Source organism: Ceratotherium simum, chromosome 21 (assembly GCF_057802395.1).
Source record: "Ceratotherium simum simum isolate JZ-2026a chromosome 21, ASM5780239v1, whole genome shotgun sequence".
Taxonomy (NCBI): Eukaryota; Metazoa; Chordata; class Mammalia; order Perissodactyla; family Rhinocerotidae; genus Ceratotherium; species Ceratotherium simum.
Genome location: NC_141920.1, coordinates 36,452,654 through 36,469,354, shown reverse-complemented (window position 1 = coordinate 36,469,354; position 16,701 = coordinate 36,452,654). Strand labels below are relative to the sequence as shown.

General features: G+C 39.2%; 1 protein-coding gene across 8 annotated transcripts in view; it reads right to left on the bottom strand.

Moving 5' to 3' along the window:
• The window catches only part of PLCB4 (phospholipase C beta 4), a 385,664-nt gene that overhangs the window by 185,092 nt on the left and 183,871 nt on the right, over window positions 1–16,701 (bottom strand). The window contains exon 4 of one of the 8 annotated variants that reach the window (XM_087445599.1): window positions 9,680–9,782. The exons of the other annotated variants lie outside the window; for them this stretch is intronic. The gene's annotated coding sequence lies outside the window, so the exon portion shown is untranslated. The remainder of the gene's footprint in view (window positions 1–9,679; window positions 9,783–16,701) is intronic. 8 annotated transcript variants of the gene reach the window in all.

The window sequence follows — 16,701 nt, the reverse complement described above, 5'->3', positions numbered from 1 at the left end:
AGCCTGCCAGAAGATGAGAGGTCACATGGAGAGAAGCTTCTATCAACCCAATTATCCTGGCTGAGGCCCCAAGTATGTGTATAAGGCCATCCTAGATCATCCAGTCCTAGCTGAGCCAGCCCAAACTAGTAAAACTGCCCAACCAGCACAAAGAATTGTGAGAAATAAAACATGATTCTTTTTTAAATCTGCAAAAATTTGGGGTGGTTTGTTACACAGCAAAAACTAACTGATACACATGCTAAAATAAGGATGAATGCAGTAAAAGTTCTCTATATGGCTCCAGTGAAGAAGTAGGCATTATGATTACATTATGTAAATGATGCTATTCAAGAGGATTGAGAAGATCCAGGGAAGAGTAAAAGGAATCCAGCAAAAATAAAAATAAAAAAGCAACTAGAAACTAGTAAAGCAATAGAGGGTGTGACTATGGGAGTATAATAAAATTAAAGTCAGTTATCTGTGACTATTTAAAGCAAGGACTTAAAACATCACTTTCTGGATTACACTAATTATTATGAACACAAATCTGGTGACTTGACTGTGAGCAACTTGACATAGAAAGGTCTGTTTCTTCTTTGTCCTTGAATCTCCCCTAACTGCTTCTCCAAAGCCTGTGCTTGCAGAGCCATTGGTATTTTAATACACTATTAGAGAATCTTTGAGGAAGGAGTGAAAAACAGAATGAGGAAAAGCATGACTTAATGATTATGCTATGTGATAAAGTTGTGTGTCTACACTTTATTCCATATCCCTTTTGATGTCAGGCTTTGCTTGCTCTCGAACTGTTCTTATTTGTGGCTCCTATTCTGTTCAGAGGAACAAGTAAGGCAAAGATTATGTGATAAGTAAGAATCACAAAGGCTTTGAGTGAGGACATGTGGATTTTATAATAGCATTTTATAGCAGGACTATAATAGCCATTTTACAACATTTAGCTGTATTTTTCACTTCTGGATGTTTTACTTTCTGTTTAACTCAGATGGCTGATACTGTTTGTAAATTTACATCTATACAAATAAAGTAGTTACGTAATATTTATTGATATTTTGGAGTGTGTTTAATGCTTCAATACCCACTTTTTTTTTCTAATTAAACTAAATAAGAAGAAACATCAGCCATAGAACCACAGATAGCTTTCCCAGGAACCTAAAATTTAACTCATTCCCAATTTAATTCTGCAAAATCATTCAGCTCTACATTTCAAACTAAATACCGTTTTAAATGTAAAGAACCTACAAATTTTTGAGCAAATTTGGGTAATAAAATATTATGCGATAAACATAAGCGTAAAACATTTTAGAATTCAGTTGTGTTTATATATCTATTTAGCTTTACAGCTCAGTTGAATTGCTTTGAAACTCTCCTAGTCTGAAGTGTTTTCATTCCATCATTTTAACCTAATATACCATGAATTATTTGGCATGTGTTAATGTGCCTAGCCTACAGACCTAGCTCATAGCAAAAAAACACTGTTCTGAAATTTTATTTTACATGCATAATAACTCACAGATTATTAATAGTCATATTTTTTTTATAATTTTATTTATTTATTTTTTTTCCCCCAAAGCCCAGTAGATAGTTGTATGTCATAGCTGCACATCCTTCTAGTTGCTGTATGTGGGACGCGGCCTCAGCATGGCCGGAGAAGCGGTGCGTCGGTGCACACCCGGGATCCGAACCTGGGCCGCCAGCAGCGGAGCACGCGCACTTAACCGCTAAGCTACGGGGCCAGCCCAATAGTCATATTTTTAAGTGTTTAACTTTTCAAAAACTGTATTCTAAAATGTTTTCTCACATCTAATCTGTATAAATACTCTGTATGGAGGTGCTATTATTGCGTCTGTTTTGCAGACAGGGAATTAAGACCTCAAGCAATTAAATCATTTGTCCAAAGTCACAAAGCTGTTAAATGATGAAGTCAATATTTGAATGAAGACAGCCTCATCTCAGAGTTAGTACACTTAAGTTTTAAAAAATCTTGCTTTCTCTCAAAAACTTAATAGAATGGTTCTTTTAAAAAGTAAAGTTCCTAAGAAAGTTTGAAGCATGAGTTAATATGGGAAATTAATTCCAGAGAAACTTTCAAAACAGCATCTATTATGTAAAATGTGGTGCACCACTATTTTTTTTTTTTTTGGTCTTATGCAGCAGATGTTTCTTTGCCCTAAGCTAACAGTCTCCTTCCTGTCTCCTTCCTTTGCTGAACCATAACACGAGTAGGCCTCCAGGCGCTTATTATGAACACGCATTCAGCATACGGAACCCCATTTCTGATACACCACCCTCTGCTGGGATTTACAATGGATTTAATAGCTGAATTTGCTGCAGCATGCTTGGTGAGGACCTGTGTCTCTCTCTTCGATTCAATTTTCTCCTCTTAGAGTGAACTTTCATGAAGGAAAGATGGGGCCAAAGATAAGAAAAGCCAATGAAGAGCAAGCCAGGCTCACAGTCTATAATGAGTAAGTCACAAACATGGGTATTTGGCAACATTAAAAATCAAAGCAAAGTGGGCATGAGTTTTCTCATCACTTTTCTTCCTAAGGAGAATGCTTTTCTGGTTGCTAACTCCAACAAACAGGGGATGAGAAACCCACTGAAATTAAGACAGAGACTGTCCCCCCTCCCTCCCTGCCCTCCCCACTTTCCCTGCCCACTCCATCTTTCAGGTCAAAGAGGGGAGCAGAACACCCTCGCCCTTTGATAGGTCTTCCAGCCTCCTCATCCCAACTTGGAAATCCACTGTGAAGAGCCAATGTTTTGGTTCCTTACTAACAATCCAAATTCCCCTGGGAAAGGGGAGGAGTTACCAAACAGCTTTGAGCCTGCAAGTCTATGAGTCTCCTTCCTGGGGGCCAGAAGGTCAATGGCCCACTCAGATCAAATTTCTCAGGGGACCTGACATAAAAAGCTAATTAATCTTTAGCCCCAGAAACTCCACAGCCCCTTCTTCTAGTCAGAGGGCTGATTTTTGTGTACGAGTCTCTTGGCTCCTAGCAACCCAACAAGTCGTCCCCATCTCAGCTTACTGTTAAGTGTCTTGGCTTTACCATCTTCGAAATACAAAAGGGGCTGGCTGGCCAACAGCCAGTGTGTTTGTAGTGGAAAACATGGAAAATTCTAAACCTCCAACAATAGGGTGGGGTAAAGACAACTGTGACAAAGCCACACAATGGAACAGTACAAGGCCATTAAATGTGGCGGTTTCAAAGAGCTTTTCACAACATGGGTAAATGCCGGTATTATTTTAAATGAAAAGGCAGAATGTAATACATGATTTCAACTATTCAGAAAAACACACAGAAACAAAATGCAAAAGACTTGAAGGAAAATATTCAAATGTTAGCCAGTGGTTTCATTTGGATGAAGGTTTCTTGCCGAGTTTGTTCTTTTTATAATTATATGTACTTTCTAAATTTTTTAAATGATCATAACTTATTTGGATTTTTAAAAATACTACCATCTCCATAAAAGATTATCAACATAATAATGAGCTCTTGCAAGTTGCTTAGTAAGTCAACTGTTGATGCCTCTGGAGTATCTTTCATATCTCAAAGTTCAGCTGAATTTCTTGCTAGTCACTCCTTCTGTTCTTTCTTCTCTATTGCTCTCTCTGCCTAAAATGAAACCCCCGACCCACCTATCTCCCCATCTTACAATCCTGTCTATCCTTTGAAGTCTGGCTCAAATATCATTTCCCCCTCAAAGTTTTCTCTAATTCTCTCTTCCCTCAAACCCCACAGCACTTTATACAGACCTCTCCAATGCAATGAACTTTCCCATCTAGCACCATAATTATTTCAAGCTCATATCTAAGCCTGAAAGAAATTTTAGATAGATGCATGGGAAACTAAATTCAGCTTTGTATACCCCACACAATACCTTCCAGATAAAGGCATACAGATGAAACATACAGGTAAAGGAATAAATTAGTAAGTGACTTATTTAATTTTAGGCTTAATTTTGTAATCTGTCCTCAGAGATTTTTCCCATTCTCTAGCCAAATACCACACCCCAAATTTTGGTGTCCACAGTTTCATAAAGTTATTAGCCATCTTGTGCAATAGAGGCCATCCAGCATACAACATATTGGTGTTACTTATGCAACCACCAAGAAAGAAAATACAACTTTTAATGAAATACTAGATGAGGAACTCCATGAGGGCAGGACCTGTGAATCTTTCTCATTTTTTTGTCCTCCTGGTGCATGGTAAGTTCTCAATACACGTTTGTTAAAGAAATGGATGAATAAATGAACAGGCATTGCATGAGTGAGATGACCCACTGTAGTCATGGCATGAATGGATGATGTTCATTTTGCATGTCAGCTGTCATTGGAAACCCACAGCAATGAGCACACTAGATGACACTGGAACCCCAACTCTCATATTTGTTAGCTGTGAGATCCTATGCAGCTCCCTCAAGCTGTATGCTAAAGGTAACGATATCTACTTGATAAGTCCCTGTTAGGGTGATATTATATAAGTGCACGCAGACGGCTAAGCACAGTGCCCAGCAATGAGCAAAGCATGTCATGAAAGGCAGCTATAATTGTTATGAGAGGGCCTTTTGGAATAACCATGGATGAACTAATAAGCAAACATCTTTGCCCTAACTTTTCCTAAAATACAATTTGGGAACTTTATAGTTATTTTCTGTGCTTCTCTTGAGTAAAACTACTTGAAAACTTAGACAGAATAACTCAGTTTTTAGATGTCCTGCATGAGCAGTGTATACCCTCATAAAACACGTTGTTCTTATAAATCAAATCCTGCCTGGAAATCTTGCCAATGGAACACCAATACTAATTCTTTTTCAATTTGACTATAATGAAATACACTAGTGAGAAGGGCAGACACCTCCCTTGATTTACAGAGCATTTAAGTTCACAGGAGAAGGTCACTGACATGTATTCAAGTCCTATGTTGCAAGCCATCCCTCCCCCCACCATGAGTTGATAAATTCAGTTGTAACTGGGAGATTCCATACAATTGGATGTCCGCTTGCTCTGACTTTAAGCGAATTTCTGTTCTTAGTGTCCAAATCTCCAAGAAAGCAAGATGGAAACATTTGCTCTGAGTGGCTTGTGAGATTTAATTGAATAAAAATAGCATAAAGTTACCTTCTAAGGCAACAGGTGTGTTGTGGTGGCCGCATGCAGTCATGTACTAGAAGGGCAATACTGCTCCCAATTTGTTTAAGGAAAATCACATACATGGAGTAAAACTACCGAGAGAGCAAAACTTTCGGAAAACAGTTTTATTTTATTGTTTCAACAGTAGTGCCTGGCCTGTGTGTCCCTTGAGCTGTGGACTTTAGGCTCCATTCCTCCTAGATAGGAAGGCTGTCCATGGTCATCTGTCATGGCATTTGGGGCCCTTAGGTAATTATTCCCCTTCCCTCCTCCTCTGCAGTGACCGGTGCTCTAAAGCAAATGATTATCTTAAGACTCATGAGGGAACTGGTCTTGCCACAAGAAAGACCCTCCCTGACACTCATCAACTTAAGCATCTAACCAGCAGTCGCCCCTTTGTAACTATAGTGCAAGGTTAACAGTTGGTACACTAGTAATTGGACTACTGTGGAAAATTTGGAATCAGAGATCAGATGGCTTGACAGTATGCATCTTTAATCTGTTTTTGTCCTAACTATATACTGTCACGGGGAAACGGCACGGCTGAGGCTAGAAACACAGTCCTCTCATGTTCTCAGGAAAAGAAACAAAACTGCTCTTTTCAGAAAATCAAATTGTTGTCTACAAACCGAAACAGCAAAGTTCTCTTTTCTTCTGTTTTGCTCGGGTCTGTTTGGCTTATCTATGGAAACAGCTCATGCCTTTCAAAAATTGGGCTGAGTGGTCATTCAATATTATGTTGCTAGGTAGTCTTTTCTAGGTTAAACATGTTTACTCTGCATAATGGCTGAAATTTTATTCAACCGGTTATATCCTGTGGCTAACAGAGTGAATACACTTCTTTTCATGTGCGGAAGAAAGATGACGGTCACACAACAGGATTAGGTTGAGAAGCTGGCTTACAGGAGCCCACTCAAGGGCTTCTCAGGCTTCACCTTGCATCCAGATCACTGTTAATATGGGGAGCCTGTTAAAATGACCAGTCGTGTTCAGCAGATCTGGGTTGGGGACTGAAATCGCACATTTCTAACAAGCTCCCTGGTGATCTCGATGCTGCTGGTCCATGGACCATAGCTTGAGTAGCAGAGAATTCATGGGATTTCAATCTAACTTTCTAGGATTGCTTCTTATTAAAGGACTAGGCTGCGGCAGTGAGCTAGAGGCAGGAATAACGTGTGGTATGACGGGAAGAAAGAGCAGGGGAAAGAGTCGTTGTCGACGCCAGCATTTCCCACTGTATGGTAAAATGCCATTTCATTCGAAGAGTTCCAAACTGGATACATTTGTTCAAGCATCTTAAGCATGGTTATATGTTTTTTCACTTGAATGAACGAATATTACAAAGCTAAAAGGGGGAAGAGGAAAAGGACCAAATAATTAGTACAGATTTTAAAAATTTTACAAAAGGTGGGAATTTTACCATTTGAAAATCTGGACTGCATAAAAAATGCAAAACCCTCAAATAATGAGGGATATTTATATGATAAATGTATTTGCTCTCTTGAACCATGGATAAAAGTTATCAGCCAGGAGAGAAACCCTCAAAAGAAAAACAGCTTCTGTTGCCCAGGTATTCCAGAAACTAAGGGCAGGGGAAAAGCACAAGGCATAGTTTTCAAGAACAAGCGATATTTGTCTCTTTAACACTATGGTATGTTTAAAGATAGAATTTCCCATTGTAAAAATGCATTACCCATGATGGATGGAAATAACTCGGTTGTTCCCAACTATACACATGAAGGTTCATATATATATGTGTATATACATATATATATACATGTACATATATATGTATATACACAATTTTGAACATGTGTTTACATGTATAAAAATAGAACAGGGTGAGAATCTGATTATTTGGGGGTAAAAGATATGTTTAGTCTGAACACCTAATGAGAGTGGCACTCATTATGCTAGAGAAGACTAATACAATTCCTTTCATCCCGCTTTTGCATTTCATTCTCTTTCTGATGGCAAATTAGAGGGATTAGCATTGCTCTTCTTAAGAGGCTGCATGCATGAAAAGTTTACTGCAAGAATCTGCTACAAGTAGCATGAAATCAAGAAACTATAGCATTCTAAAGGAAAGTCAAATGGACCAGAAGTCCAGAGAAAACTATGCACATCCATTCCTCCAACATTTAACTCACCCTTCCCTTTCTATAGGGAAATGAACTGTGAGAACAATAAAATGCTGGCCTGGAGCAGGAACCATGCAATTCATTTTATTCTTTAAAATACTCTAAATGCAACTCCTCCCTCTAACATCTCTCTCCTGTCCATCCAATCAATTATGAAGTCCTGTTGATGCTACCCCAGGGATCTTCCTCTAATCTGCCCCTTTCTCACCCCCACCCCAGGCTGAGTCTCCATTACTATTTTTTCTGGGCTGCTGCAAAGCCTCCTAGCTAATCTTTCTGCCTGCAGTCTGCCCTCTATCCTTCCCTCTATTCTCTACACAGAAGCCCAAATAACTTCTCTATAAATGTAAGTTACCTGAACAAAACCCTTCAATGGCTCACCACCATCCACAAGATAAAAATCCATTTAGTAATATAGCTTAACAAAGACTTACATATTCTGCCTCTTGCATCATACTTTTATTCTCCACCCCCAACACACAAGCATACACACTCCCCAACTACAATGACCGATTCTGTCATCCACGATGTACCATCTGAACAGAATGCTCTCACACCCCGCTCTTCCTCCTTCACTTGGCTAATTTTATCAGAGATCACTGACTCCGGGAAGCCTTCTCCAACCCACAACTCAGGGCAGGGGGAGCTCACCTGAGATCCCCTGCTTCTCCCATTTGACCAGCAGATTCCAGTACATACAAGTATGGGCTCTGGAGTCAGACTGCCTGGATTCAAATCCCAGCCACATCTTTTACGGCTGTGTGATCTTCAGCAAGTTACTTAACCTCTCTGTGCCTCAGTTTCCTCATTTGTAAAATGGAGATAATCATGGTGCCTACTTCAATAGGGCTGTTTTGAGGATTAAATGAGTTAATACAGAAATGGCTTAGAATCTGACATCTAATTATTCCTCAGTAAAAGGTAGGCAGGGGTAATAATAAAAGTGGTAGTAGAACCAGTCTATGCTCCATCTGTAGTTCTTTCCCTCTTGACTGTACGCTTTGCAAAAAGCAGGTATGTCATTATCCCTCGTGCAAGGTACTTGAACAATGTCAAACATCCAATACATTGTACTTTAATAAATATATACTGACTAAGGATTCAAACAAATCACAGATTTCCATCTTCCTGAAGAGTTTTCAGCCTCCTGTGAATTACACGGGTAGATTTCCTCCCACGTAACTTTAAAGTCTTTTCCACAAAAAAAATATATAGAAAGTACCTGCTGTCTATCAGACACTGTGCTAGGTACCAACAGAGGCAAAACGAAATGAGAAAAATAATTCCTGTAACCAGAAGCTCACAAAATAAGTCAAGTTAACTGCTACCAGTGAACAAGCTATGAGGGCCCTGCCATTAGACCAAAGAGCAAGCTGACCTTGCCTGATATCAACCAAAACCATCTTTTTATTTTAAGGCTATGCTCACTGTGAAATGTGTCACACCTACTCACCCTCGGGAACAGAACACACTCCAAAACAATTTGATTAATGGCCTCTCCTGTAGCTCATTAGCGTTGCACAGAAGAACCTAGCAGGTTTATGACTCGCCACAATGGAACGTACCTAGAAAGTGCTAAAACAGTGTGGTCCGGGCTTACATTTAATGCAGAGGGGGCAAGCCTTGGTACTCTTAAGTTGGAGATGATGCAGCTCTTTGCGAGCACTTTACAGTGATAACCATGGCAGCATTACGTAATGCATTAGTAATGCTCATCTTGAATTTCTGATGGCCAATCAGCATCCTCATTAGCAGAGCATTTTTTTTATGTCTACTAAAGCACCTGTAATGTTTTAGGTACAAGGCCCTGATCTGATTTAGTTTCATCAAATTATTTTCAAACGATAAGCAGAACCCCATTGCAACGAAGTTCTGTTATTAAGAAGGTTTTTTACATCAGGTCAAAATACGTCTCTCTAAAATCCAATAAGCACACACTCTAAAAGCCCCAACTAATGTAGTCAGCCTGGGTGTTAAATGTGACTTCTGACGCCAGGCGCAAGTACTGTAAAGAATTCCACTCTATTTGCATTTGGGCAACCTTCTTGGAAGATGCTCAATGTTTCTAATTAGTCATCTCCCTGGTCCACAAATATTTTATGCAGGATATATTATTTACTCATACCTCACATTGTTCAGAAACGATTTACGGAGGTAAGTAATCTGGATAAGCAGGTATCATCTTAATTACAGAGGCACACAATCAGATGCATACAAAATACATAATTAGATGCATACAAAGGAAAAGCTAAAACTTAGTGCTTAAAAGCATGGACTTTGTTAGCAGGCAGCTAGGGGTTCAAGTTCTTTGTGATGAGCTACGCGAATCTTGGGAAAGGTACCTAACTTCTTTCAAACTCAGCTTTCTTAACTGTTAAATGTTGATAATGATCCTACCTACCTGATAAGGTTGTGAGATGATCAATGTAACACACAGGACGTCTAGGGTACAGGAAACATAAGCAAACTTCTTGGTTTCCTCACCCCTGACTGTTCAGCTGACCCTAGGAAAGCACAGTGCTGTCAGGGTTCTGCTTTTCAAATAGGATATAAGGTGGACGACCAAGAAACGTGAGGTAATGGACGATCACAGAACCCTTCAGAAAAGAGATGGGAGTAAGTCCTCAAACCGGATGACTCCAAAGCTGGTTAATTACATTTTGCCCAATAAGGCCTTTCGGATCCTGAAACTAAACGATGTAACTTTTTCTCTTTTTCTTAGCTGTTGGCTGGTAGTGCTTTCTCCTACTGTAATTGATAAACCAGTTTCTACAATGAATCATCAAAATATGCTGAAATATGTCTAGAAGAAAGGCTCTCTGTGAATAGAGCCAAAAATGATTCCATTTCTTCAAGTGAAAATTTAGGTGGCTTTCACTGGCCTTTCGGTTCTAATCTGGCACCTATCAACAAATAATCCATTTTAAAAGTATTTCATCTTTTGGAAAACTTATTGAGGTGGTATGACTAGGTACTTGCTACATTCTAGGTACTTGGTCTAAATATTAGAACGGAAAAAGTACCAGTTCTCGAGAGTTGTCTAATTATCCTGCTCCTATTCAGGAATCATAATTAGATTACACAATTTGATTAACTGTCAATAAAGAATACTTAGTTTGAAGTCACCCAGGAAAAGGAAGACATTTACTTTCTTCATTTCCTTTTCATCTTTAAGAGGCAAAGTGGGGTTCATAATATCCATGTTATTTAAAAAAAATACGGAGATTTTGAATAAAAGGAAATATGTGACACTCTCAAAATGAAAGTCATGAATGGTACATACATACAATGGAATACTACTCAGCAATAAAAAGAAGTAGATTATCTATATAAGCAGCAACATAGATGAAATCCAAACGCATGTACTAATGTCGGATTCAATATACACTCTATGATACTATTTATATGCCATCTGGAAATGGCAAAGCTATTAACGATGGAGAACAGATCAGTTGTTGCCAGGGGTTAAGGATGGAGAAAGGGCTTGACTACAGGCAGGCAGCAGAAGAGAATTTTTTGGAGTGATGGAACTGTTCTGTATCCTACTTACGTTTGCGGTTACACAACTCAATGCATCTGTCGAAACTCATATACCAAAAATATAAATTTTACTATCTGTAAATTCAAACATAAATTTTCAAAAAGAAAACATGCAATTCACTCTTTACTGAGGCTTAACCTTAATGCTATTTTAAATTGTAGGAGATAGGTGGCTTCTCTTGAACAAAACGGGACTTCATTAATAAAACCCCAGGAGAACCCATTTTTTCCCAGCTTTATTGAGGTATAATTGACAAATAAAAATTATATATATAATTAAGGTGTACAACATGACGTTTCGATATACATATACATTGTGAAATGATTACCATAAGCAAGCTAATTAACATAATCTTTCACCTCACAGTCACCACTTGTTTTGCTTTGTTGTTGTTGTTAGTTGTTGTTTTGTTTGTTTTGCTAAGCTAACATCCATGCCCATCCTCCTCTATTTTGTATGTGGGATGCCACCACAGCATGGCTTGATGAGTGGTGGGTAGGTCCACGCTCAGGATTGGAACCTGCGAATCCCGGGCCGCCGAAGCAGAGGGTGCGAACTTAACCACTATGCCACCGGGTTGGCCCCTGCCATGTGTTATTTTGTGTGTTGAGAATCCATAAGATCTACTCTAGGCAAATTTCAAGTGCATAATACAGTATTATTAACTATAATCACCATGCTGTACATTAGATCCCCAGAACTTATTCATTCTACATAACTGAAACTTTGTACCCTTTGACCAACATCTCCCCATTTCCCCCACCCCCCAACCCTTGGCAACCAACATTCTACTCTCTACTTTTATGAGTTCAACTCTTTTAGATTCCACATATAAGTGAGATCATGCAGTATTTGTCTTTCTGTGTCTGGCTTTCTTACTTAGCATAATGTCCTCTATGTTCATTCATGATGCCGCAAATGGCAGGATTTCCTTCTTCTTCTTCTTTTTTTTTTTTTGTGAGGAAGATCAGCCCTGAGCTAACATCCACGCTAATCCTACTCTTTTGGCTGAGGAAGACTGGCTCTGCGCTAACATCTATTGCCAATGCTCCTCCTTTTTTCCCCCCAAAGCCCCAGGAGATAGTTGTATGTCATAGCTGCACATCCTTCTAGTTGCTGTATGTGGGACACGGCCTCAGCATGGCCGGAGAAGCAGTGCGTCGGTGCGCTCCCAGGATCCAATCCCGGGCCGCCAGTAGCGGAGCGCTCGCACTTAACCGCTAAGCCACCGGGCCGGCCCTTCCTTCTTTTTTTTAAGGCTGAATAATATTCCAGTGTATGTATGTGTGTGTATACATTTTTTTAATACATTTATCCATCAATGGACAATTAGGTTGTTTCCATATCTTGGCTATTATGAATAATGCTGCAAAGAACATAGGAGTACAGATATCTTCTTGAGAGACTGACTTCATTTCCGTTGGATATATACCCAGAAGCAGGATTGCTGAATCATATGGTAGTTCTGTTTTTAATTTTTTGAGGAACAAGTGAATCCATTTTTTTTTCAACCTGTACTACATACTGTGGATTTTTCTCTGTATACTTCCATTTCATCCTTCCTCGGTTGGAGAAGCCAAAAAGCTAAACACTAAATTTCCAAGACTCCTTTGCAGTTGGATTCCAATTAGAATCGGAACCAATTAGAAGCACTTAAATACTTGAAGGACAGTAGGCACCTGCTGTCTGCTCCTGGCAAGCAAGCTTTGAAAGACAGAGATTTTAGAGGGAGTTGCGGCAGCAATAGCAACAGTGGCATGTCCTTGAACTCAAAAGTCCAGTGGCAGCCACATCATTCTTTATTCTCCAGCCTTTCAGGACATTCTGTAAGCACCTAATCCCCTGTATTGAACCTTTTCTGCTTGCAACACCTAGAGTGGTTTCTTTTTCCTGCCTTGATCTCTGTTGATATAAAAGCCAGTTTATTTATAAAATGGCCCCATGTCACGGCGTCTTAGACAGGATTATTTGAAAGTTCCAGAAGAGTTCCATTTAAATTCAGCAATCCACAGCCAAAACATAGCTACCTCTGTTTTCCAGATTTTTTCAGTACCACTCAGTCCTTGCTCACTGTGTTGGAATGATGACATATGATAGTTTAACAAATTATCTCTTATGGGTGACAGCTCCAGGCTGAAATCCCATAGTACCAAACCTAGTTGAAGACAAAGTCTACTTCCCAGGTACCTCAAATAAAGTCTCAGAATTGAGCTTATTAATCCTGGTTGGTGAGATCCAGGTATTCTGTCCACCCCATCCTTAACTATAGGAGGTCACAGCCTAGGTCACTCCCCTCGCTGACAAATCAAGACAGAACATAAAACTTTTTATCTACTGACAACTATTAGCAAGGTTCTTCACAGGTTTTCTGTTGTTCATTACTTGTAGATTTTAAATATATCTTTCCTTCTCTGTTAACAACCAACCACGTTAGTTAAGCCTAAAATAAGTGCTGCAGACTTGCTTAAAGAAAAACTTCCCATGAGGCTTGGCAAACATAGCCTAAAGGATCAGGAATAAGTCTAATTTGGGGGTGTCTAGGGACTGAACTACCTGCATTGTGACAACTCTAGGCAACATAGTTGAGCAAATTCAATATGCTTACCCACCTTGCTCAAATGCTAAAATAAGCACAGCATTTTGGGCAAGATATGTGATGACAAGGATCAAAGGAACTGCATCAATGAGGATAAGGGTCGTGGACGCGTGGTTGAAAATGCCTTGCACAGAAGGTGCACAGTACATTTTTATTAAGGCAATGAATAAGATCTGCATGTATTTGGGCTCTATAGGAGTGAAAAAAATTGGCCTGAGCTAATTAGATGGTTTCTTTACCTCTAAAGCAGGGATTCCTCATGGCAGTGGATTTTGGTTGTCTTTGCCCCTTAACACCTTTCCCCCTTCTACTGATAAGAGTGCCCTGATGTTCATCTTGCAATCCTCCCCTCTCCTGCTCTCAGGTCCTGAGGTTCCAGCGATACTGACTCCAGAAGTGAAGCTTGTGACCTGGGCTATCACCTCCCATAGCTAGGGAGGGAGTGCTCTTGGTTCAGGATGGACAAAATACTGGATCTGACCAATTGAGATTAACAAGCTCAATTCCGAGACTTTATTTGAGATACCTGGGAAGCAGAGTCTTTCTGTCTTCTGCTAGGTTTGATACTATGGGATATCAGCCTAGAGCTATCAATGACGAACATGTGAAGCCAGAGAACTATCCAAATATAGTAGAAGGCACGCCAGAGAGACTGAGAGAAACCGAGTATGATCAGACTGATAGAGACCCTGGAACCAACCGTGCCTGAAGCACCTTTTCATCTATGGGAAGCAAAGTTATCCTTTTCTTGCTTAAAACTCCTGAAGTCAACATATTAGTTAATTTTATTTGTTGGTTTTATTTTATTTATGTCATCAAAAGAGCCTTTACTGAAACATTAACCTTCAGCCCAAAATGTATATTTTTGTGTATATTTTCATGCGTCTAGAGCAGAGATCCTTTAGCTTTGAGGATTCTCAAATGAGTTATAATCCCCCAAAATGTCAAGAACCGCTTTTCTAGAGAGAAGCGATACCTCAAAAATTGACTAAAAATTGCCTTTTTATGGCATATTCTTATTTTTACAAACAAAAAAGAAAAACTTGACCAACTTCTACTTCTAAGTAGAAAAAGTAGATACAGAGTAATCAGAAGAGAAGAAAGGAAGTAATCAACCACGGAAGGTCAGGGTTTTAAGATCTTTGTAGGTCTAGGAATTCTTATTTTCTAGAGGCACCACCCCAAATAATCCCAAACATACTGAATGGTACCTACAGCAAATGTAGTTTATATATAAGTACACGAGAAGGATTTAAGTTACAAGTTGACATAACGCCATAGCTGATAAAATAGTTGATGAAATGTCTGATTTGGGAGATATTTAATGAAACAGTCATTTTAATGTTGAAATTTTCATCTCATGTTGCGGGGCCAGTAAAACTTTTTCAGAATGTACATATTTTTTGAGAAGACTGAAAATGTCTTGGAACCCAGAAACTGTGACTAGAGTGCCTAAAGGATAAAATGATTAAAAGGATTATTTTTAAAAGTTGCTACATAAGAATACGTACACAGTGTGCTGTGCTCCATTCCATCTACTTTATACTAAATTTGCCCTGTTCTGATGGTGATATCTCAACTTGCCTCTGTCTACCCTACGGTGATCACTGCACAGGGCTGGTTCTTCTTTATTGTTAACATAGACGGTTCTACTGCTGGAATTAATGGATCCTTAATGAATTTTTCCCTTTTAAAAGGAAATTCTGCAATTTAATGTTAATCTTCTAATTTATAATTTGTTACATTCTAATGTTAATCTTCTAATTTATAATTTCATTGAGAGTGATACTGACATAGCAATGAACCAAAACAAAAAACCCAACAATACTCTGCCCATCCATTTTCCAGACGTGGGCCAGATACCAGAAAAATAAGTTAAAAAACTATTCTCAAGTAATATAGGGACCCAGACTAAGACAGCAGCTTCAAAAGAGAAAAAAAGGAAAATAAAAGTGAAAGGGTTAAGTAATTTTCTTTAAGGAAGAATGAGGAAAAAAAGGCCTAAAACACTCACATAGGTAAAAGACAAGGAAAACAACAGCTACTAACTATTAAATTGAAATAAGAGTAAATTTAAAGGAAAAAAATTTTTTTCTGGATTTGATGACAGATGTGTGGGTGGAATACATTATTGCACGGTACACAATTAATATTATGACGGTAAGGGAAAGCTCTCATTATGGTCTTAACCTCTTTATCTAGAGCAGTTCTTCTCAGACTTGAACCTGCAAATGAACTACCAGGAAATCTTGTTAAGCAAAAAAATGCAGCTTCTGCTTCAGTACATCTGGGGTGGAGCTAAAGATTCTCCAGTTCTCACAAATTCTCAGGTGGTGCTGACGTTGATGGTCAGGAGACCACACTTCATGTAGCAAGGCTCTAGGTTCCAGAATTTTTCTAGGGATTTCCCTTCAATTTGAATCAGCTTGCCAATGTATATATTGGCATATTTTTAAATAGTGTTAAACGTTTATACTTACAGAGGTAATTTCCTTCCTATAGGTAAAAAGAACACTTCTCAATTTTCTTTTTTCCAAGTATTATCTTTAGAACAGTGGCCCAACTCCCAGATGCAGCTTCAGCAAGTTTGAGACAGGGCTCAAGAATGTGCATTTCTAACAAGTGCCCAGGTGATGCAGATGCTGCTGGCCCAGGGACCATGCTTGTTGATGTCTAAGGCATCTATCCAGAGTCCTGCTGGAAATGTCTGTAAGAATTGATGCCAACAGAAAATCTTCAGCATCAGAGAATCATCAATATTGGAGCTTCAGAAGACCTGAGATTAATCTTTCCCAAGGTCCTCATTTGAGAGGCGAGAAGCTTGGGTACCAGAGAGACTGGGTGTCTTCCCTGGGGCCACAGAGCTAGTTAGAGAAGCCAAGTGAGGACCAGCGTTCCACTATTTTATCTCTCCCAGGAGTCTTGCCCCTAAACCACATTACTGTTTTTTCGTCTTTTTCAAATATGCCCGAATCACTTACTTATGGGTCCCTAACAATCCAACAACTGAACACATTTTAGTCCTACCAGCAATTCTCTTTTTAGAAATAATCTCCAAGCAAGTGTTTCTAAGTGTGGCCCCAGGGCGTCCTCTATTGTAATTACAATGGGGCTTGGGTTTGCTTAAAGATTCAGATTCTTAGAGTTGTCCTAAAACTACTGAATTTTATTTTCTTGTGCTGCTACCTGGAAATCTGCATTTTGACAAGCACACCTACAAGCGCCCACCCTATAGGACTGTTTGAGAAACACTTCAATAAGATGATGGCTCTCAACCTTGGCTACA